The sequence below is a fragment of the Bos taurus genome, chromosome 8, assembly GCF_002263795.3.
Source record: "Bos taurus isolate L1 Dominette 01449 registration number 42190680 breed Hereford chromosome 8, ARS-UCD2.0, whole genome shotgun sequence".
Classification (NCBI taxonomy): domain Eukaryota; kingdom Metazoa; phylum Chordata; class Mammalia; order Artiodactyla; family Bovidae; genus Bos; species Bos taurus.
In genome coordinates, this window is record NC_037335.1 from 39056669 (window position 1) to 39080719 (window position 24051).

The window sequence follows — 24051 nt, forward strand, 5'->3', positions numbered from 1 at the left end:
TATCATCTATTAACACATATCTATGGACTCTAGAAAAAGAGTACCGATGAACCTATTTGCAGGGCAGAAGTAGAGAATGCAGGAAGGAGAGGGTGGGATAAATTGACAGAGCAGCACTGACTGACACACACCACCATGTGTAGAATGTATAGCTAGTGGGAAGCTCTGTATAACACAGTGAGCCCAGCTCACTGCTCTGTGATGACCTAAAGGGGTGGAATGGAATATATGTATACTTATAGTTGATTCACATTGTTGTTCAGCAAAAACTAACATAGCATTGTAAAATAATTATCCTTCAATTAATTTTTTTAATTAAAAAAAAAAACCTATTATAGTACAGTATCACACAGCCGATTGTGTTAGCTGGGTACCTAGGCTAACTTTGGTGGACTTAGGACAAACTGGACTTATGAACTTGCTTTCAGAACACAACTCATTTGTATGTAGGGGACTTAGGCTACCCACTCCAATATTCTTGCTTGAAGAATTTCATGGACAGAAGAGCCTAGCAGACTACAGTTCATGGGATCATAAAGAATCAGACATGACTAAGTGACTAACACTTCAGTAAGTTCCGTTCAGTCGCTCAGTCATGTCGGACTCTTTGCAACCCCATGAATCTCAGCATGCCAGGCCTCCTGGTCCATCACCAACTTCTGGAGTTCACCCAAACTCATGGGCATCGAGTCAGTGATGCCACCCAGCCATCTCATCCTCTGTCGTCCCCTTCTCCTCTTGCCCCCAATCCCTCCCGGCATCAGGGTCTTTTCCAATGAGTCAACTCTTCGCATGAGGTGGCCAAAGTACTGGAGTTTCAGCCTCAGCATCAGTCCTTCCAATGAACACCCAGGACTGGTCTCCTTTAGGATGGACTGGTTGGATCTCCTTGCAGTCCAAGGGACTCTCAAGAGTCTTCTCCAACACCACAGTTTTCACTACTATAAATATACAAATACAGAATACTGTAATGGTGATAGGTAAATTTCTTTTAATCCTACTATAAAAGTTAAAAGACAAAAATATTAAAATAACTATACCTAAACCAGATCACCTGACCTGCCTCTTGAGAAACCTCTATGCAGTCAGGAAACAACAGTTAGAACAGGACATGGAACAACACACGGGTTCCAAATAGAAAAAGGAGTACGTCAAGGCTGTATATTGTCATCCTGCTTATTTAACTTCTATGCAGAGTACATCAAGAGAAACACTGGGCTGGAAGAAGCACAAGCTGGAATCAAGATTGCTGGGAGAAATATCAATAACCTCAGATATGTAGATGACACCACCCTTATGGCAGAAAGTGAAGAAGAACTAAAGAGTCTCTTGATGAAAGTGAAAGTGGAGAGTGAAAAAGTTGGCTTAAAGCTCAACATTCAGAAAACAAAGGTCATGGCATCCGGTCCCATCACTTCATGGCAAACAGATGGGGAAACAGTGCAAACGGTGGCTGACTTTATTTTTTGGGGCTCCAAAATCACTACAGATGGTGATTGCAGCCATGAAATTAAAAGACGCTTACTCCTTGAAAGGAAAGTTATGACCAACCTAGACAGCATATTAAAAAGCAGAAACATTACTTTGTCAACAAAAGTCTGTCTAGTCAAGACTATGGTTTTTCCAGTAGTCATGTATGAATGTAAGAGTTGGACTATAATGAAAGCTGAGTGCCGAAGAATTGATGCTTTTGAACTGTGGTGTTGGAGAAGACTCTTGAGAGTCCCTTGGACTGCAAAGAGATCCAACCAGTCCATCCTAAAGGAGATCAGTCCTGAGTGTTCATTGGAAGGACTGATGTTGAAGCTGAAACTCCACTACTTTGGCCACCTGATGTGAAGAGCTGACTCATTTGAAAAGACCCTGATGCTGGGAAAGATTGAGGGCAGGAGGGGAAGGGTAGGACAGAGGATGAGATGGTTGGATGGCATCACCGACTCAATGGACATGAGTTTGGGTAAACTCCGGGAGTTGGTGATAGACAGGGAGGCCTGGCGTGCTGCGGTTCATGGGGGTCACAAAGAGTCAGATACTACTGAGCAACTGAACTGAACTGGAAAGATATATTAATACATATACATTAATTAATATAATTAATTCACCTATTATAGACCTATATGTAAGACCTGATCCATCAAAGTTCAGGATACAGGAGGAAAATCTTCTGTGGTCTTGGATTAGGAAAAGATTTCTTAGATAAGATATAAAAATCATGACTCACAAAATAAATATTATTAAAACTGACAAAGTGATCCTTATAAAAATTAAAAAACACTTTAAAACACTTTAGAAAACACTACTAAAAAGAATAAAGACATGCTACAAACAAATTAAAAAAAAAACAACAAGGAAATCATATCTGCATCAGTGACTTGTATCCAAAACAAATGAAAAATTCTTAAGAGTAAAAACAAAATTCAATTTTTTAAATAGTCAAAAATTTAAATAAAATTAGTGTTGTATTTTAACATATATATACAAAAATATACTGATATAAGTTACTGAATAAATGAAAGCAAAAGGACAGCTTTCTTACATTAGAGTTCCAATTAATAAATGTAAAAGGAAACAGGGATGCAAAGAATTAGATAAACACCACATAACAGCATAATAGCTGCAGCCAAGATCCAACAATGGACACTAAAATCAGCAAGCAAAAGTTGCAGGAAAAACAGGATATGCACAATATCTTCTCCAAGTTACAATAACTTTACAGTAGAGAAAACTGGCAGACAAGAAGTGATCAAGGTAAAGGTCAACAATACAAAGACATATGAACATCATGAACTCTGATATAATACTGAGAAGGACATTTTTATGATATTTCTGCCAAAAATACATAAGCACATTCCATTCATGAAGGAAAAAAAACAGAATAAACAAGCTGACTGATGCTATAAATAAACTGAACAATATTCTTCCAGAGGATCATAAAAGACAAGGAAAACTGAACAACTGTACTGAATGGAAGACTAAGGGGAAATAACAACTACATGCAATGTGAAATACAAGTCTAGAACAGAAACAAATCATCTGTAAAAAAAAAAAATTGGGGAAAATTTCAATGAGATTTATACTTACTGTACACATGTTAATTTCCCCTTTACAATGATGCTAAGTGAAAGACACACAACAACCAAAAAACAAGTACATATGTATGATTTCATTTATACAAAATTTTAGAAAATGCAAACTAATCTACAGTGAGAGAAGTAAGCAGATGAATCATTGTCAAGAGATGAAAAGCAGTGGGAAGCAACTATAAAGAGACAGGAGGAAACATATAGTGATAAAAGATGTGTTCATTATCAGGATTACAGTGGTAGTTATATGGGTATATATGTGTCAAAAAATCAAATTTAAACTACAAATATGTACAATTTATACATATGTCAATTATACACTAAAAAAAGTTGTTTGAAAGTTAAAAACAAGTTGGTCTTTTGAAGAACTAAAGGGAAAAAATACTTAGGCCTACTCAGAATGGATTGCAAAAGCCTAAAGAGAAACATGAACTATGGCAAAAGGTAAGAGGGACAGAAAGAAGACAAAAACAACAAAAATTGATTGTAATTTGTTTCGCAACTAAAATGAATACATGTAAGATACAAGTTAGCATAAATTCTACATTTTTGATGATTTATGGATCTTTGACCTATCTGAAAAATTATTTAATATTGATTACCAAGAAGGCATTAACCAATTCAATAAGAGGGCTTTGAAAACAAAAATGTTTCTATTGTTATAATCAGCAATGACAATAATTTGCCTATTGGATTAATAAAGGTAAAAGAGTCAATCAGAGTGACATTTAATCACTAAATTAAAATCATAGCTATGTTTTAGTATTTGCTAATTTTTAATTTCTATTTCAATGTTTAAATATTTCATAAATTTTTCGATTCTCAAAATGAATAATTCTGTAATTTGGAAGTCAGAAAGCACACTAAACCTGATGTTTTTTTTTTTTTACTCTTTTTGGATCCACACTGAAACAAAAGAATAATGTACAATAACATGGGCTTATGAAACTACCAAGTTTTTATGTAAAGCAGACAAGCAGCAGTCTTCAGTCTCACCTCTCTTCTTCTCTTCATTTTGCATAAATGTAAGTAATAAATGTTTTAAATGTTAATAAGTACCACTCTGACTCTGTAGATAGCAGAAATCAACACGTTTAAAGGCCCCCTCAATTAACTGTTGACTCTACTAAAAAAAAAATTCTTTTTCTGGTACTGGAGGTTAGGACATCAACTTATTTTTTGGTGGGAGACATGATTCAATCTATCATAGTCTCCCTTTGTAATGCTCCATAATAACTGAAAAGTAGAATACTAAGAGTAAATTAAAACATCCTATGACTGTATGTCTTATTGTATTACCCATACTAACACTTTCCCATCAAGCTTTCAGCAAGACGAGAAATGCACTGTCCAATATAATACATACTAGTAACACATGACTACTGAGCACTTGAAATGTGGCCAGTTTAAGGAATTTATTTTATTTAATTCTTAATAAACTAAGAATTTTAATAACGTGACCAGCAGTTTCCATGCTGTATATACCTAAGTAGGTTCTGTAGAAACTAGTGATTATTTAAAGGACTAGAGATCCATTCAGCTGCAAAAATCCTGTGTTGAAGTTGAACATGTGTTTTTACCATAGAGCTTTAGCAAATCTTTATTGGGCTGATGTACACTATCAATCTTCAATAGATACAGTATGTATATTTCCTAAGTCTATTTGATTAAACAACTCATCTTTCACAGTATAAAGAGCTCCTTATACCAGCCTTCAGGAAATTCTACTTTTCAAATAGTTATAAATGTATATTATGTCTGATAAACTAAATATTATCAACTTTTAAAGTCTATTTTTTTACTTTTTATAGTGTCTAATTTACCAGGTTTCTGTATATTCAGAGTTGTGCAATCATCCATATAATTCCAGAGTATTTTCAATCACTTCAATAAGACACTCTGTATCTACTAGTAGTCATTCTTCAATCCCTCCCTACCCCCCAGCTCCTAGCAACCAATAATCTACTTTCTGACCTATGGATGTGACTATTCTGGAGATTTCATATAAACAGAATCATATGATTTGTGGCCTTTCATATCTGGTCTCTTTCATTTAGCATAATCTTTTAAAGTTCCTCCATGTTGTAGCATGTATCAATACATTATTATTATATGACTGAATAATATTCCCTTGTATCTATATACCATATTGTGTTTATTCATTCATCTATTGATGGATATGTGGTCTGTTTCCACCTTTTAGCTACTGTGAAAAGCACTACTATCAATGTTCATCCACAAATTCCTGATTGCACACCTGTTACCAATCATTTTGGCTATATACATACGAATGGAATTGCTAGTCATATGATAACTGTGTTAACTTTTTGAGGAACTGTCAAACTGTTTTCCACAGTGACTGCACTATTTCACATTCACACCAGCAGCCCATGAGAGTTCTAATTTTTCCACCTCCTTGCCAACACTTGCTATCTTTTTAATAGTATCCATTCTAGTGAGTATGGTAGTATCTTGTAGTTTATTTACCATTTCCCTAATGAATACATCATTTTGAGCCTCTTTTCATGTGCTTATTGGCTATATTACATCATTTTGATGAAACATCTATCCAAACCCATTGTCTATTTTTTTAACTGCGAACTCCAACTTTCAAGAAGTAATATTCCAGTATCTGTCTTAAATTGATTTTTGGGGTCCTATATGAAAACTCACCATAAATGGTGATTAGATTACTTAATCAGCTCAAAAAGGTCTACTCAGCCCACATATACTAACCAGGAACATAGTATAGTGGTTTAGAATATAGGCTCTGAAGTCTGAACACAAGGTTCAAATATCTGCTCTGCCATTTAATAGCTTTGTGAGCTTAAACAAACTATTTGTCCTATGCTTCAGTTTCTCTATCTTTACAATAAATCCAACAATAGAACCTACCTCATTGGTAGGTTCTGCAGAAATTGAATAAATAATACGCCACTTGGCAGAATGTTTAGTACTCAATAAGCACTGTGTGTATGTTAGTTGCTCAGTTGTGGCCAACTCTTTGCGACCCCATGGACTGCAGCCCACCAGGTTATCTGTTGCTGTTTCATTATTTTAACATCTCAAGATTACATTATTAAACATACTACAGAACAAAACTCCCAACTGCTTCCTTGAAATAGTTTATTTGAAACGCCTACTTAAGACACCAATAACAGCCTAGCTTAATCAAAAAAGACACCTGGAGGAGGGCATGGCAACTCACTCCAGTATTCTTGCCTGGAGAATCCTGGAGACAGAGGAACCCAGTAGGTTACAGTCCATAAGGGTCACAGAATCAGACATGACTAAAGCGACCTCACACGCCCTCGTGCAGTCAACAAAGACAAGATCAGTCCAACTTTCTGGCAATACAGGGCTTGGACCACCAGATACCTGAAAGGGGAAAAGAACCAGACTGACTAGAAGTGGGCACATGAACTTTCTGGAATGATGAAAATATTCTGAATCCTGACTGGAATAATCATTATATCAGTATATACACCTATCAAAATCCACTTAAGATCAACACTTCACTGCGCATCAAAAGAAGTCCAAAAGTAAGTAAATAGGCCACCATTTAAGTATATTTAATGCTATTTACAAAAACAGAGAAAATTACGAATGTGTTTTAGATGATTTTCAAAAAAAAGGTTTTTCTGGTTAACTACTGACATTCCATTAGGGTAGACACAGGGCACTTTTATCAGTAACATGCTGCTTCTTCTACTGATATCATGTCACTGCTGCTGCTGCTAAGTCACTTTAGTCGTGTCCGACTCCGCGTGACCCCATAGACAGCAGCCCACCAGGCTCCCGCGTCCCTGGGATTCTCCAGGCAAGAACACTGGAGTGGGTTGCCATTTCCTTCTCCAATGCATGAAAGTGAAAAGTGAAAGTGAAGTCGCTCAGTAGTGTCCGACCCTCAGCGACCCCATGGACTGCAGCCCACCAGGCTCCTCCATCCATGGGAGTCTCCAGGCAATAGTACTGGAGTGGGGTGCCATTGCCTTCTCCGATCATGTCACTAGTGATGAGTAATGAACTTCACGCTTCGAACATTCCTCAAATTTCAAAGTGCAACTTTCCTTAAGGGCAGTACTGTGACTGATGACCCAATCTCAACATCAATGCTCCTGGCATCCAACTGAGATGCTCACATTCCTGTACAGGAAGAAGATAGCCAATAATCTGACTATTTTCTTTCTTTTCTATACACAGTGAGTAACATTTCAGAAATCCCTGATTCCCACTTTCAAGTTCTTAAAATCAGGGTGTTTCTCTCCTACCTTGTTACTGTTCTTTATCCTGTGCGATATTATTTCAATTCACAAGTATTCTTGAATAGAAACATTTAAAAAATTAATTTGGATTGTCAATCATTAACCAATAAAGTTATATGCAGATTTACAACTACAGAGAAGGTCAGGGCCCCTAACCCCTATTATTCAAGGGTCAACTTAACTATATTTGCAAAGTGATTGATGGCATACACAAATTAAGAACACTTTATGCATGAAAAACTGCTGCATCTCAGGTAAGAACAGTGGCAATAAATGATGTTTTTGCCAGGACTATTCCTATCCCCTCAAGGAAGCTTGGTAGGTAGTAGTGCCACCAAGGTGGGGCTGCCAGTGAAAAACCAGCAGTTTTGTTGCTAAAGGTAGGCTGCCCTGATATGCAGCAGAGTGCAATATACCCTTTAGCATTGTTGATAAAAGTGGCAAGTTCTTAGAAAATAAACAGAAAAGGCTGACAGTGCTGCTAAGCTAGAGTTTGCAGACTTGCTTTGGGCAAGTAGCACATCCCACAACCAGCCAGAAATTTAACAGGAAAATCCTGGAAACCAGGGAGTCAAAGAGGGAACTGATAAGATTGCCACAGATCCTTGGCTCAATGGGAGGCAGAACTTAGCAAGAGGAAAAACTCTTAAGCAACCAAGCTCCCCACTCATCCCTGTCTGTCAGCAAGGCTGTGTACAGGCACAGATAAAAAGAGTACCAATCGGCTAATAAGCTCCCCATACAACACAGACTCACTAAGAGGCTGTTTGCAAAGAAGTTTCCAAAGGGCCAGACAGGAAGTACAAGCTGAGCCAGACATAAAATCGTCCTAAACTTTGCCTACATTCCCTAACTCATATATCAACCAATAATCAACTCAGCTTTACTGGCTCAAGATGTTTGAACATCTAAACACTCACTATGCAGACATGGAGGCAGCTCCTAGAAAGCCATGGTAAAAATGAAACTAAGAAAAATAACCAGGAATGTTAGTCAGTTGCTGCAGTTGCAGGGAACATAAATTTTGCAGATTAAATCCATCCAATTAACTTAATAAAACACAATACTAACACAAAAAATCGGCCACAATGACTCTCGGGAAAAAAAAAGAGAGAGACTTTAGAATTATTATAATAAATTAACCAAAATGGCCAATTATCAACAAAAAATCAGAAGATATACAATCAGTGAGTCAGACAAAAGGAAAAAGAAACTACTGTGAGTGGACCCAGAACACCAGGCAAATAAACCAGTCATGATAATATATTAAAGGAATAAAGCAAAGTATGTTTAAATAATAAAAAGAAAATATGATAATACCCAAACAAGTTGGGAATCTCAAAAGAGTAAAATTAATAAAACAGAACCCACTCTAGAAATTTCAGGTTAAAAGTACATTAACTGAAATGAAAACTTCATTATATAGACTCAGCAGCAGATTTGAGATGGCAGAACAATCAAAAAACATGAAAACAGTTCAATAAAACTAAGCAATCTAAAAAATAAAAAATAAACACTGAACTGAAGAAAGCCTCTGAGATCTGTAAGACATCAAGTGCACCAATATATGTATAGTGGGAAGTTCCATGAGATGACACAAGGGATAAAAAATAAATAATGACTGTTAATGTCCCAAGTCTGGTGATAAACAGTAAACCCCAGATTTGGAATGATTGACAGAACCCCAGTGGGATAAACACTTGTATATATACATCATAAACTACTTACAGTCAACAAGATGATGTTAAAAGAGCATGTGTATAACAGGTAACCACACACAAAAGAACAAAAATACAATTAATGGCTGAGTTCTTGTCAGAAGTAATGGGAGACCAGATGGCATTTAAAGTACATATTTAAATGCTGAAAACAGAAAAACTGTCAGCTATGAATACTATATCCAGCAAAATTAGCCTTTGAAGCTGGAGGCAAAGGAAAGTCATCCCAGATAAAAAAAAAAAGATAAAAATTGTTCTTAGCAAGCCTGCCACCTTATAAGAAATACTAAAAGAAATCCCTCAGAAAAAAAAAATGTCATCAAATAGTATGCAAAAAATAGTTAGCCTAATATGTCTAAGACTGCTGTACCTGGGGGAGGGGAAAAAAAAAAGCTAACACACAATGTTGGTCCTGAGTTGGCATATGGGAACCTGGATTTTGGGAGGGTTCCCACCATTCCTTAACTGATCAGAGTGGCTGACTGTGCCTGCTATTTACACAAACCTGTTTTCTTTCAGAGAATATGAAATTTGGTGTGCACTGGGCAAAAAGCTCCTAATAAAAACCTTGGGAACTAGGTCTATAATGAACTTCCTTGGTGTTTAACACTGCACAAATAGTATCACAAAATGACACTGGAGAAAATAAGCACAACCTACATAACTACACTGAAAGAGGACTAATGGAAGCTTACAGCTAGTTCCTCCAGATTTTGCTCACTAAATCTTCTCCCTTTGGCAAATTTGCTTTGTATACTTTTGTTGTAATAAATGACAGTTATGAGTATGACTTTATGCTATGTACTGTGAGTCTTCAAAACAAATCACTGAACTGGGAGTGGGGATGATCTGGGAGACTACTGACAAAGATGGTAACTCAAATCAAAAGAAGAAACATAGACAATAGGAAATGGTAAATCAGATCAGATCAGATCAGTCGCTCAGTCATGTCCGACACTTTGCGACCCCGTGAATCGCAGCACGCCAGGCCTCCCTGTCCATCACCAACTCCCGGAGTTCACTCAGACTCATGTCCATCGAGTCATGGTGCCATCCAGCCATCTCATCCTCTGTCGTCCCCTTCTCCTCCTGTCCACAATCCCTCCCAGCATCAGAGTCTTTTCCAATGAGTCAACTCTTCCCATGAGGTGGCCAAAGTACTGGAGTTTCAGCTTTAGCATCATTCCTTCCAAAGAAATCCCAGGACTGATCTCCTTCAGAATGGACTGGTTGGATCTCCTTGCAGTCCAAGGGACTCTCAAGAGTCTTCTCCCAACACCACAGTTCAAAACCATCAATTCTTCGACGCTCAGCCTTCTTCACAGTCCAACTCTCACATCCATACATGACCACAGGAAAAACCATAGCCTTGACTAGATGGACCTTTGTTGGCAAAGTAATGTCTCTGCTTTTGAATATGCTATCTAGGTTGGTCATAACTTTCCTTCCAAGGAGTAAGCGTCTTTGAATTTCATGGCTGCAGTCACCATCTGCAGTGATTTTGGAGCCCAGAAAAATACAGTCTGACACTGTTTCCACTGTTTCCCCATCTATTTTCCATGAAGTGATGGGCCCGGATGCCATGATCTTCGTTTTCTGAATGTTGAGCTTTAAGCCAACTTTTTCACTCTCCTCTTTCCCTTTCATCAAGAGGCTTTTGAGTTCCTCTTCACTTTCTGCCATAAGGGTGGTGTCATCTGCATATCTGAGGTTATTGATATCTCTCCCGGCAATCTTGATTCCAGCTTGTGCTTCTTCCAGCGCAGCATTTCTCATGATGTACTCTGCATATAAGTTAAATAAGCAGAGTGACAGTATACAGCCTTGACGTACTCCTTTTCCTATTTGGAACCAGTCTTTTGTTCCATGTCCAGTTCTAACTGTTGCTTCCTAACCTAAATACAAATTTCTCAAGAGGCAGATCAGGTGGTCTGGTATTCCCATCTCTTTCAGAATTTCCCACAGTTTATTGTGATCCACACAGTCAAAGGCTTTGGCATAGTCAATAAAGCAGAAATAGATGCTTTTCTGGAACTCTCTTGCTTTTTCCATGATCCAGCGGATGTTGGCAATTTGATCTCTGGTTCCTCTGCCTTTACTAAAACCAGCTTGAACATCAGGAAGTTCACGGTTCACATATTGCTGAAGCCTGGCTTGGAGAATTTTGAGCATTACTTTACTAGCGTGTGAGATGAGTGCAATTGTGCGGTAGTTTGAGCATTCTCTGGCATTGCCTTTCTTTGGGATTGGAATGAAAACTGACCTCTTCCAGTCCTGTGGCCACTGTGGAGTTTTCCAAATTTGCTGGCATATTGAGTACAACACTTTCACAGAATCATCTTTCAGGATTTGGAATAGCTCAACTGGAATTCTATCACCTCCACTAGCTTTGTTCGTAGTGATGCTTTCTAAGACCCACTTGACTTCACATTCCAGGATGTCTGGCTCTAGGTCAGTGATCACACCATCGTGATTATCTGGGTAATGAAGATATTTTTTGTACAGTTCTTCTGTATATTCTTGCCATCTCTTCTTAATATCTTCTGCTTCTGTTAGGTCCATACCATTTCTGTCCTTTATTGAGCCCATCTTTGCATGAAATGTTCCTTTGGTATCTCTGAGTTTCTTGAAGAGATCTCTAGTCTTTCCCATTCTGTTGTTTTCCTCTATTTCTTTGCATTGATCACTGAAGAAGGCTTTCTTATCTCTTCTTGCTATTCTTTCGAACTCTGCATTCAGATGTTTATATCTTTCCTTTTCTCCTTTGCTCTTCTCTTCTCTTCTTTTCACAGCTATTTGTAAGGCCTCCCCAGACAGCCATTTTGCTTTTTTGCATTTCTTTTCCATGGGGATGGTCTTGATCCCTGTCTCCTGTACAATGTCACGAACCAAGTGCAAAAGACCAAATAAATGTATTTTTATCATTCCTCCTTCTAATTTCTCTAAAATATATCACTCTATAAAATAATAATTTTTAAAATAAAGTATACTGTACTACTATGGGGTTCATAACATACAGACATTACATCAGTTCAGTTCACTTCAGTCACTCCGTCGTATCCGACTCTTTACGACCCCATGGACTGCACCATGACAGGCCTCCCTGTCCATCACCAACTCCCGAAGTTTACCCAAACTCATGTCCACTGAGTGAGTGATGCCATTCAACCATCTCATCCTCTGTCATCCCCTTCTCCTCCCACCTTCAATCTTTCCCAGCATCAGGGTCTTTTCAAATGAGTCAGTTCTTCACAACAGGTGGCCAAAGTATTGGAGCTTCAGATACATCATCAGTCCTTCCAATGAACCCTCAGGACTGATCTCCTTTAGGATGAGGATCTTGCAGTCCAAGGGACTCTCAAGAGTCTTCTCCAGCACCACAGTTCAAAATCATCAATTCTTCAGCGCTCAGCTTTCTTTATAGTCCAACTCTCACATCTATACATAACTACTGGAAAAACCATACCCTTGACTAGACGGACCTTTGTGGACAAAGTAATGTCTCTGCTTTTTAATATGCTATTTAGGTTGGTCATAACTTTCCTTCCAAGGAGTAAGCGTCTTTTAATTTCATGGTTGCAATCACCATCTGCAGTGATTCTGGAGCCCAAGAAAAGAAAGTCTATCACTATTTCCATTGTTTCCCCATTTATTTGCCTTGAAGTGATGGGATCGGATGCCATGATCTTCGTTTTCTGAATGTTGAGTTTTAAGCCAACTTTTCACTCTCCACTTTCACTTTCATCAAGAGGCTCTTTAGTTCTTCTTTGCTTTCTGCCATAAGGGTAGTGTCATCTGCATATCTGAGGTTATTGATATTTCTCCCAGCAATCTTGATTCCAGCTTGTAATTCATCCAGCCCTGTGTTTCTCATGACGTACTCAGCATATAAGTTAAATAAGCAGGGTAACAATATACAGCCTTGATGTACTCTTTTTCCTATTTAGAACCAGTCTGTTGTTCTATGTCCAGTTCTAACTGTTGCTTCCTGACCTGCATACAGATTTCTCAAGAGGCAGGTCAGGTGGTGTGGTATTCCCATCTCTTTCTTACATGACAATAACACCTCAAAAAAACCCACCTGAGAACATAACAACCAGACAAAAAATCAGTAAGAGGTAACTTGAATAACACTATAGTCTAATTACTGAGAAGGCAATGGCAACCCACTCCAGTACTCTTGCCTGGAAAATCCCATGGACAGAGGAGCCTGGTAGGCTGAAGTCCATGGGGTCACCAAGAGTCAGACAAGGCTGAGTGACTTCACTTTCATTTTTCACTTTCATGCATTGGAGAAGGAAATGGCAATCCACTCCAGTGTTCTTGCCTGGAGAATCCCAGGGACGAGGGAGCCTGATGGGCTGCCATCTATGGGGACGCACAGAGTTGGACACGACTAAAGTGACTTAGCAGCAGCATAGACTAATTAATTTCACTTAAAACATTTCACAGATAACTCCATACAACAGAAAAATACACATTTTTGCCAAGTGCACATATAATATCCTCTAAGATAGACTGTAAGTTAGGCACAAAACAAGTCGTCAGTTCAGTTGCTCAGTCATGTTGGACTCTTTGTGACCCCATAGACTGCAGCATGCCAGGCTTCCCTGTCTGCCACCAACTCCCGTAGCCTACTCAAACTCATGTCTATCGAGTCGGTGATGCCATCCAATCATCTGTCATCCCCTTCTCCTCCTGCCTTCAATCTTTCCCAGCATCAGGGTCTTTTCCAATGAGCTGGTTCTTTGCATCAGGTGGACAAAGCACTGCAGTTTCAGCTTCAGCATCAATCTTTCCAATGAACATTTAGGACTAATTTCCCTTAGGATGGACTGGATCTCCTTGCTGTCCAAGGGATCCTCAAGAGTCTTGTCAAACACCACAGTTCAGAAGCATCAATTCTTCGGTGCTTAGCTTTCTTTATAGTCCAACTCTCATATCCATACAAGGCTACTGGAAAAACCATAGCTTTGACTAGACGGACCTTTGTCAGTAAAGTAATGTCTCTGCTTTTTAATATGCTGTCTAGGTTGGTCATAGCTTTTCTTCCAAGGAGCAAGTGTCTTTTAGTTTCATGGCTGCAGTCACCATCTGCAATGATTCTGGAGCCCCCCAAAATAAAGACTCTCACTGTTTCCTTTGTTTCCCCATCTATTTGCCATGAAGTGACAGGATCGGATGCCATGACCTTAGTTTTCTGAATGCTGAGTTTGAAGCGAACTTTTTCACTCTCCTCTTTCACTTTCATCAAGAGGCTCTTTAGTTCTTCTTCACTTTCTCCCATAACGGTGGTGTCATCTGCATATCTGAGGTTATTGATATTTCTCCCAGCAATCTTGATTCCAGCTTGTGCTTCAACCAGTCCAGCACTTCTCATGATGTACTCTGCATATAAGTTAAATAAGCAGGGTAAAAAACTGAAAGCTTTTCTCTAAGATCAGGAAGGGTGCTTTCACTAATTCCATTCAAAACATTACCGGAAATCCTGCCCAGAGAAATCAGTAAGAAAATAAAAAGCACCCAACTGGAAGAGAAGAAGAATTATCTCTCTTCTCTGAAAATATGATCTTCTATGTAGAATACCCTATAGATTTCACACAAAACTGTTAGAAGTGATTAACAATTTAGCACAACTGCAAGGTGCAGTATTAGCACACAAAAATCTGTTAAATTTCTATGTAATAAGGAATGTGTACAAATAAAATTTTTAAAATCACATTTATAGTAGTATTGAAAACAATAAAATATTCAGAATTAAGCTTACACAAGGAAGTGAAAGGCTTGTATGCTAAAAACTACAAAATATTGCTGAAATGAAGATGCATGTAAATGGCAAGACACCTTATGTTCACAGGTTAAAAAACAATGTTAAGATGTCAATAATACCAAAGCAATTTACAGATTCAAAGTAAGCCCTATCAAAATTACACCAGTTTTTTGCAGAATCTCAAGGGACTTCAGTAGCTAAAACAAGCATAAAACAGAAGAAGGTTGGAGGTCTCACACTTTCTGATTTCAAAACTTAATACAAAGCTATGGTAATCAAAATAGTACCACACTGGCATAAAGACTGACATACACAACAATGAAATACAACAGAGAGCCCAAGATTAATAGTAATACATCACATACGTGGCTAAAGGATTTTCAACAAGTGCCAAAACCATTCAATGGGGGGAAAAAGTAGTGTTTTACAAATTGTACCAGGAAAACTGAATATCCACAAGGAAAAAAATAAAATTTGATCCTTATCTTACACCATATACAAAAATCAACTCAAAATGGATCACAAATCTAAACATAAGCTAAAACTATTAAAGTCTTAAAAGAAAAACACAGGACAAAAACTTCATGACTTTGGATTTGGCAATCATTTCTTGCACATGACACCAAAAGCACAGGCAACAAAAGAAAAAATAGTTAAGCTGGAATTCATCAATATTAAAAGCTTTTGGACATCAAAGGACACTATCAACAGAGTACAATGGCAACCCATATAATGGAAGAAAATGTTTGCAAATCATATATATAAGGAATTGATATTCAGAATACAGTTGACCCTTGCAATGCAGGAACTGACCCTCTGTCAAAAACCTCAGTATAACTTACCAGTGGGCCTTTCATCACTGCAGTTCCACATCTGAGAACTCAACCAACCATTGATAATGTAGTACTATAGTATTTTACTAATGAAAAACATTCACATGTTTGGGTCAGGCCAGACCCACGCTGTTCAAGGGCTAACTGTGAATACAGAATGCCAAGAACTCAACAACAAAAAGAAAGTCACATGATTTTAAAATGGGCTAAGAATTTGAAGAGACGTTTCTCCAAAGATGATACAGAAGCAACCAATAAACACATTACAAGGTATTCAATCCAGGTGGCTCACTGGTAAACAATCCACCTTCCAATGAAGGAACTGCAAGAGACTCAGGTTTGATTCCTTGGTCTGGAAGATCCCATGGAGGAGGAAATGGCAACCCTCTCCAATAATCTTGCCAGGATAATCCTATGGACAAAGGAGCCTGGCAGGCTACGCTCCATAGGGCCACAGAGTCAGATATAAACGAGCATACACAATGACAAGTGATGTCATGTGTGTGCATGTGAGCTCAGTCACGTCCAACTCTTTATGACCCTGTGGACTATAGCCCTCCAGGCTCCTCTGTCCGTGGGATTTTCCAGGCAACAATACTGAGTGGGATGCCATTTCCTACTTTAGAGGATCTTCCCGACCAAGGGATTGAACCCACATCTCCACCATCTCCTGCACTGCAGGCCAATTCTTTACCACTGCGTCACCATGGAAGCCTGGGAGATACAAATCAAAACCACAATGAGATACCACTTTGCACTCATTAGGATAGCTATAATTAAAAAAAAAAAAACAAACAAAAAACAGGAAAAAGAAAGTTTTGGCAAAGATGTGGGAAAATATAAACCCCTGTGTATTGCTGGTGGGAATGTAAAATGGTGCAGCCACTGTGAAAAAACAGTATGACAAAACAAAACAAAACCCCAGCAATTTCTCAAAAAATCAGACAGAGAATTACCATATGATCCAGCAATTCCACTTTGGATACATACAAGTGAATTAAAAACAGGGACTGAAACAGATATTTGTGCACTAATGTTCACAGCAGTACTATTCACAAAAAGTGAAAGCAACCCCCAAAATAATGCAATTCAAATGTTCATCAACATATGAATGGATAAACTATAATATACACCTACAGTAAAATATTATTCAGCCTTAAAAAGGTAACATATTCTGGTACATGCTATATAACATGGAAGAACCTTGAATACATTCTAAGTGAATTAAGTCTATCACTAACAAACATTGTGTTTCTACAACAGGCAAATTCATAGGGAAACTAAAATGGTGGTTGCCAGGGACTGGGAAGAGGGGGAAATGGGGAATTACTGTTTATCAGAAATGGAGTTTCAATATGAAAAAGTTCTAGAAATGGATCAAAGTAATGGTTGCACAAATATGAATATACTTAGGGCCACAGAATTATATATTTAAAAATTATTAAAATGGTAAATTTTATATTATGCATATTTTACCATTTTAAAAGCATTAAAGTAAAAAGTGGGATGAAACATTTTCTATACTTTACCGGAGTTAATTCAGAATCAACCTGAAATAATATTGTAATAGATTCATTTTTAATTGCTAGAGCAACCATCAGTAAAATAACTCAAAAAGTATGTTTATGAAATCAAAGCGATTAAAGGCATAACAGATAAACAGAAAACATCTGAAGTACAGAAAAGAAATAGCAAATTATCTAATGTAAACCCAACCACATCAATAATCATACGTGAAATAGACTAAACACTCCAATCAAAAGGCAGGAGCTGCAGCAGACTCAGGTTTGATCCCTTGGTCAGGAAGATCTCCCAGAGGAGGAAACGTCAATTTCCTCTCAATTTTATTATAAACTTGAAAATGTTCAAAAGAAAAAAATTATGGAATACAACTAATACAGTGCTTAGAAGAAAACTTAAGAGCTTAAAATGCCTACATTAAAAAAAGGGTAAAAAAAATGCCTACATTAAAAAAAACGTCTCAATAACCTAAGTTTTCAACCTAGCAAAAGGAAAGCAAGCTAAATCCAAAGCAAGCTGGAGAAAATAATTTAAAAAAAAATCAATGCAGAAATCAATAAAATAGAAAACAGAAACTTAATAGACTAAGGTCAGTAAAAACAAAAGTTGTTTCTCTGTAAAGATCTAAAAAATGGATAAAATTTCAGCTAGACTGAAGAGGGAAGTCCCTTGTGATTCCGTATCAATTTTAGAATGGATTTTCATATTTCTACAAAAAGCACTGGTGGGATTGCACTGAATCTGTAGGCTGCTTTTGGCAGTACAGTCCTGGCATTTCAACAACATTGTCTCCCAATCCATAAAAATGGGATGTCTTTCCATTTATTTGCATCTTCTTTCTTTCAGCAATTTTTGTAGTTCTTAGCATACGTCTTTAGCCTCTTTAATTTTCATTCTAAGTATTTCTTTATTAATATCAATTTTTTAAATTGAAATATAGTTAATTTACAAGCTGTGTATTAGCTTCAGGTATGTAGAAAAGTGACTCAGTTATATCAAGTGTACACATACACACACTCTTTTTCACAGTCTTTTCCATTATAGGTTATTACAAGACATTGAATATAGTTTCCTGTGCTAAAGAGTAGGTTCTTGTTGCTTATCTATTTTATACACAGCAGTGTGTATATGTTAATCCTGAACTCCTAATCCATTTCCCCTCACACTCTGTATTTTATTCTTTTTGATGCTACTGTGGAATGGAACTATTTCCTTAATTTCATTTTTGGATGTTCACTGTTTCTGTATAAAAATGCAACTGAATTTTGCATCTTGATTTTATGTCCTGTAATTTTGCTGAATTCATTTATTAGTTCTCACTACCAAAAAAAAAAATCCTACTGAAGTAAATAAATTTTGGCAAGGCTGCAGAACAATATACAAAAATCAATTTCATATCTATGTCATAATGATCTGAAAATGAAACTGATAATTACATTCACAACACCATCATAGAAGATAAACACAACTTAGAAATAAGCTTAAAAAAAGTAACAGACCTGTACACTGCAAACTAAAAAAATACTGCCAACAGAAACTTTTCAAAATATAAATAAATGAAGAGACACTCATGTTTGTAAGTGTCTGATTTAGTGTCATTTCCTGAAAAATCCCAGCAAGGTTTTTCTTTCTTTCTTTTGTAGAAACTGACAAAGACTCTAAAATCTATATAGAATTGCAAAAGACTTAGAATAGGCAAAATAATTTTGAAAACAAGAAGTAGGACTTTCACCAACGTGCTATAAAAGCTCCAGTGTGATGATGCTTGTACAATGATAGACATACTGATCAACAGAACAGAAAATACAGAAATAAACCCTTACATTTATGGTCAATAGATTTCCGACAAATATTCCAATGCAATTCAATAGTGAAAAGAGTTTTTCTAACAAATAACGCTAAAGCAATTGGATCTATATGTAAAAACAGAAACTGATCTTAGATCTTTACCTGAAACCACTCATGATAATCAACTCAAAACATCTGACAGACCTATGTATAAGAGTTCAGATGATAACACTTATAAAAGAAAATGCAGAACATGTTTGTGATCTTGTACTGGCAAAAGGTTTCTTAGATAGGACACAAAAAGCATGACTCATAAAAGAAATGATAATCCAGACTTCACCAAAACCAAACTTTTTCTCTTCAGAGGGCCCTATTAAGAAACTGAGAAGACAAATACAGACTGTGATAAAATATATGCAAGGCATATCTAATGAAGAATTTGCATCTAGAATATATAAAGAACTCTTACAACTGAATGAGACAAATGATCCAATTTAAAAAAAGGAACGGGCAAAGCATGTGGATGGACATTTCATCAAATGAGGCACACAAATAGCTAATAAGCACATGAAAAGATGCTAAACATTTTTAGTTATCAGGAAGATACAAACTAAAGTCACAATGAGCTATCACTACAAAGCCACTAAATAGCTGTAACAAAAAGACTGACAATAATAAATATTAACAAGAATGTGGAGAAACACAAACCTTGATATACTGCTGTTGGGAACATAAAATTTTATAGCTACATTGGAACATCTTGGCATTTTCCTAAAAAGCTAAACACAAACTTAACAAATGACCTAGCAGGTCCACTCTTAGGTATCTCCCCAAAAGAAATGATAATATATAACTGGGAAAAAAAAAAAGTATACAGAGATGTTTATAGTAGCATTATTCACAATGGTTCCAAATTAGAAACAATCCAAATATCCATCAATTGATGAATGGACTACTGGAAATGGACTACAATGGAATACAATTATTCCATTGTATACCCATACAATGGAATAATATTCAGCAATAAAAAGGTATACCACAAAAGCGTTATACTAAATGAAAGTCAGACACAAGACCAAATATTATATGGTTATGTTTACATGAAATTTACAGGAAAGCGAAATCCAAAGAGACAAAAGGCAGTCAATAATTTTCTGGGGCTGGAGGGGGAGCAGAAACTGAATGCAAATGAGCACAGTACTTTTGAGGTTGCTATCAATGCTCTTAAAGCTAGATAGTAATGATGATTGCACAACTCTACTAATTTACTAAAAATCATGGCACACTTATGGGATGTATTTTATACACCTCAATAAAACTGAAAATTAAGCTACAGTAAATTCTACAGTATAGCTACAATAATATCCAAAATTTTATTTGCAAATTTAGGTATGATTTATGACGGAAATAAGACAAATTACTTAAGGAGACAGGTTTAAGCAAAGCTTAAAAGAAATGTGAGATACCTTGACTTCAACCAATTGATGCTTGCTAGTCAATTAAAAAAAAAAAAACTGTCTCACCCTGTGGCAAGTCTGAATTCTAGAACACTTTAAAAAGATTAAATTATAAATTCATCACTTGCCCCTTGGAAGGAAAGCTACGACAAACCTAAACAGCATATTAAAAAGCAGAGACATCATTTTGCTGATAATGACTATGGCTTTTCCAGTAGTCATGTACGGATCGGAGAGTCGGACCATAAAGAAGGCTGAGTGCCAAAGAATTGATGGTTTTGAACTCCAGTACTGGAGAAGACTTTTGAGAGTCCCTTGATCAGCAAGGAGATCAAACCAGTCAATCCTAAAGGAAATCAGTCCTGAATATTCATTGGAAAGACTGATGCTGAAGCTCCAACACTTTGGCCACCTGATGCGAAGGGCTGATTCACTGGAAAAGACACTGATGCTGGGAAAGATTGAGAGCAGGAGGAGAAGGGGATGACAGAGGATGAGATGGTTTTGACAGCATCACTGACTCAATGGACATGAGTTTGAGCAAACTCTGGGAGACAGTGCAGGACAAGGAAGCCTGGCATGCTACAGTCCACTTAGCAACTGAACAAAAAAATTTATTCTAATTTGATAAACTGCATAATAAATACTTTATCTAGCAGTAAATGGAATGCTATGAATGCAATATTTTCTATACCACCATTTTAGGAGACATATAAACACTGTATTAAATATTTAATCATATGTGAGAAAATAAACTTTTTCAATTACTCAATCCTTTCGACTTTGGTAAGGAGGAAACCTGTATGAGGGGATAGTGTACTTCTAACCATCTCTCATGTAATCTGCAAACTGCCCTTCTCAAGGCAAGGGTAAGAGCCTTTGGCAAGAAACTAGTTTTTCATAACATTCATTTTGCTCCTCACAAGTAACCCTCTATTCACACAAGTGATGCTAACTTTCCATGAATAATGACGATATAAATTATTTTGAAAGAGAACTTTAAGTCTAAAAGTTAGGCTGTACAGGTTACTCTGAGGAAAGGACAAACATCATGAGTTGTTAAGAACCTAAATTCAGCAAACTTTGCTTCCCATGATGTAAATCACACAGTCCATAGTAAACTCAGAATCAACATTCACAAGTAAAATGGGTTGCTTCAATAATTCACAAGCACTGAAGATGAGCAAAATGTCTTTACTTAGATGTTTTTTTTCTGCTTCATTTGTGTGACCTTCTTTTTCCATTGTTGTTTAGTTGCTAAGTTGTCTCCGACTCTTCTGCAATCCCACATACTGTAACCACCAGGCTCCTCTGTCCATGGGATTGCCATTTCCTCCTGCAGGGGATCTTTCTGATCCAGGGATTGAACCTGTGTCTCCTGCATTAGCAGGAGGATTCTTTACCACTGAGCCACCAGGAAAGACGCTATATACCAAATACCCATCCTAAAAGCCTGATTTTTCCTGGACTTCAAATGCCATTATTCGTACTATTTTGCTGTTGCTGCTACTTCTTTACCATGTATATGCTATCCAAACAGCAGCCAGCCACTACTAAAACTTAAGTTGTATCACATCACACTAAAACCCTTCAAATGGCCCCCCATCTTGCTTGTTAAAAGCCAAGTCCTCACAATGGCCTATAACGCCCTGCATCATCAGTGCATGTCCCTATGCCTCACCCCCAACCTTGTCTCTGACATATTTCTTAATATCCTCTTTACTCATTTTACTCCAGCCACACTGACTTTCCACTCTTCTACTATACTGGTGTCACAGCATTCAGTTCCTTCCTCAGAACCTTTGGACTTGGCATCACCCTTACCTGAAAAAAATCCAATCCAAGATGGCGGAGTAAGAACGTGCGCTCATCTTCTGCGAGAACTCCAAAATTACAACTCACTGCTGAACAACCATTGACAGGATAATGCTGGATCCCACCAAAAAAAGATACCCCATGTCCAAGGGCAAAGGCAAAGACCCAGCAAGACGGTAGGACGGGCGAAACTGCATTTAGAATCAAAACCCATACCTACCAGAGACGCTCAGAGGACTCAAACAAAACCTTGTGCGCACCAGAAGATGCCACAGAGACTGAGCCAGATCTGCCTTTGAGTGTCTGAGTGGCTCCTGTGGAAGTATGAGTCAGCAGTGGCCTTCCGCAAGTGCAGGGGCTCTGGGTGCAGCAGACCTGGGTATGGCATAAGCCCTCTTAGAGAAGGACACCATTAACCCCACGGTACAGCCGCCAGAACTTACACAGGACTGGAGAAAAAGACTCGTGGAGGGCACAAACAAAACCTTGTGTGCGCTAGGAGAAAGGAGCATGACGCCACAAGAGATAGACCCAGATGTGCCCGTGAGTGTCCTGGAGTCTCTGGCAGAGGTGTCGGTTGACGGTGGCCTGCTGCAGGGTCGGGGCACTGAGTGCCGCAGTGTGTCGCCATTATCTTCATTTCTTCCACCATAGTTTGGCCTCAGGTCAAACATCAGGGAGGGAACACAGTCCCAAAACAGAAAATTGGAGTAAGGATTTACAGAGCATGACCCTGCACATCAGAACAAGACCCAGTTTCCCCCAGTCAGTCTCTAACATCAGGAAGCTTCCATAAGCCCCTTATCCATCAGAGGGCAGACAGAAGGAAAACCACAATCACAGAAAACTAATCAAACTGATCACATAGCCTTGTCTAACTCAATGAAACTATGAGCCATGCCGTGGAGGGGCACCCAAGACAGACAGGTCATGGTGGAAAGTTCTGAAAAAACATGGTCCAATGGCGAAGGGAATGGTAAACCACTTCAGTATTCTTGCCTTGAGAACCCCATGAACAGTATGAAAAGGCAAAAAGATAGGACACTGAAAGAGGAACTCCCCAAGTCAGCAGGTGCCCAATATGCTACTGGAGAACACTGGAGAAATAACTCCAGAAACAATGAAAAGACAAAGCCAAAGCAAAAACAACACACAGTTACGGATGTGACTGGTGATGGAAGTAAAGTCCAATGCTCTAAAGGACAATATTGCACAGGAACCTAGAATGTTAGGTCCAATCAAGGTAAATTGGAAGTGGTCAAACAGAAGATGGCAGTAGCGAATATCGACATTTTAGGAATCAGTGAACTAAAATGGGACTGGAATGGGTGAATTTAACTCAGATGACCATTAAATCTACTACTGTGGACAAAAATCCCTTAGAAGAAATGCAGTAGCCCTTGTTGTCAACAATAGGGTCTGAAATGCATTTCTTGGGTGAAACCTCAAAAACGACAGAATGATCTCTGTTCGTTTCCAAGGTAAACCATTCAGTATCACAGTAAGCCAAGTCTATGCCCCAACCAGTAATGCTGAAGAAGCTGAACGGTTCTATAAAGTGAAACTGAAAGTCACTCAGTCGTGTCTGACTCTTTGCGACCCCATCAACCATTCATGGAATTCTCCAGACCAGAATACTGGAGTGGGTAGCCTTTCCCTTCTCCAAGGGATCTTTCCAACCCAGGGAGCAAACCCAGGTTCCCCGCATTGCAGGCGGATTCTTTACCAGCTGAGCCACAAGAGAGGCCCAAGAACACTGGAGTGGGTAGCCTAGCCCTTCTCCAGGGGATCTTTTGGACAG

At 38.0% G+C, this 24051-nt stretch overlaps 1 protein-coding gene across 4 annotated transcripts in view; it reads right to left on the reverse strand.

Moving 5' to 3' along the window:
- The window catches only part of RIC1 (RIC1 homolog, RAB6A GEF complex partner 1), a 144161-nt gene that overhangs the window by 109408 nt on the left and 10702 nt on the right, over positions 1-24051 (reverse strand). The window lies entirely within an intron of this gene.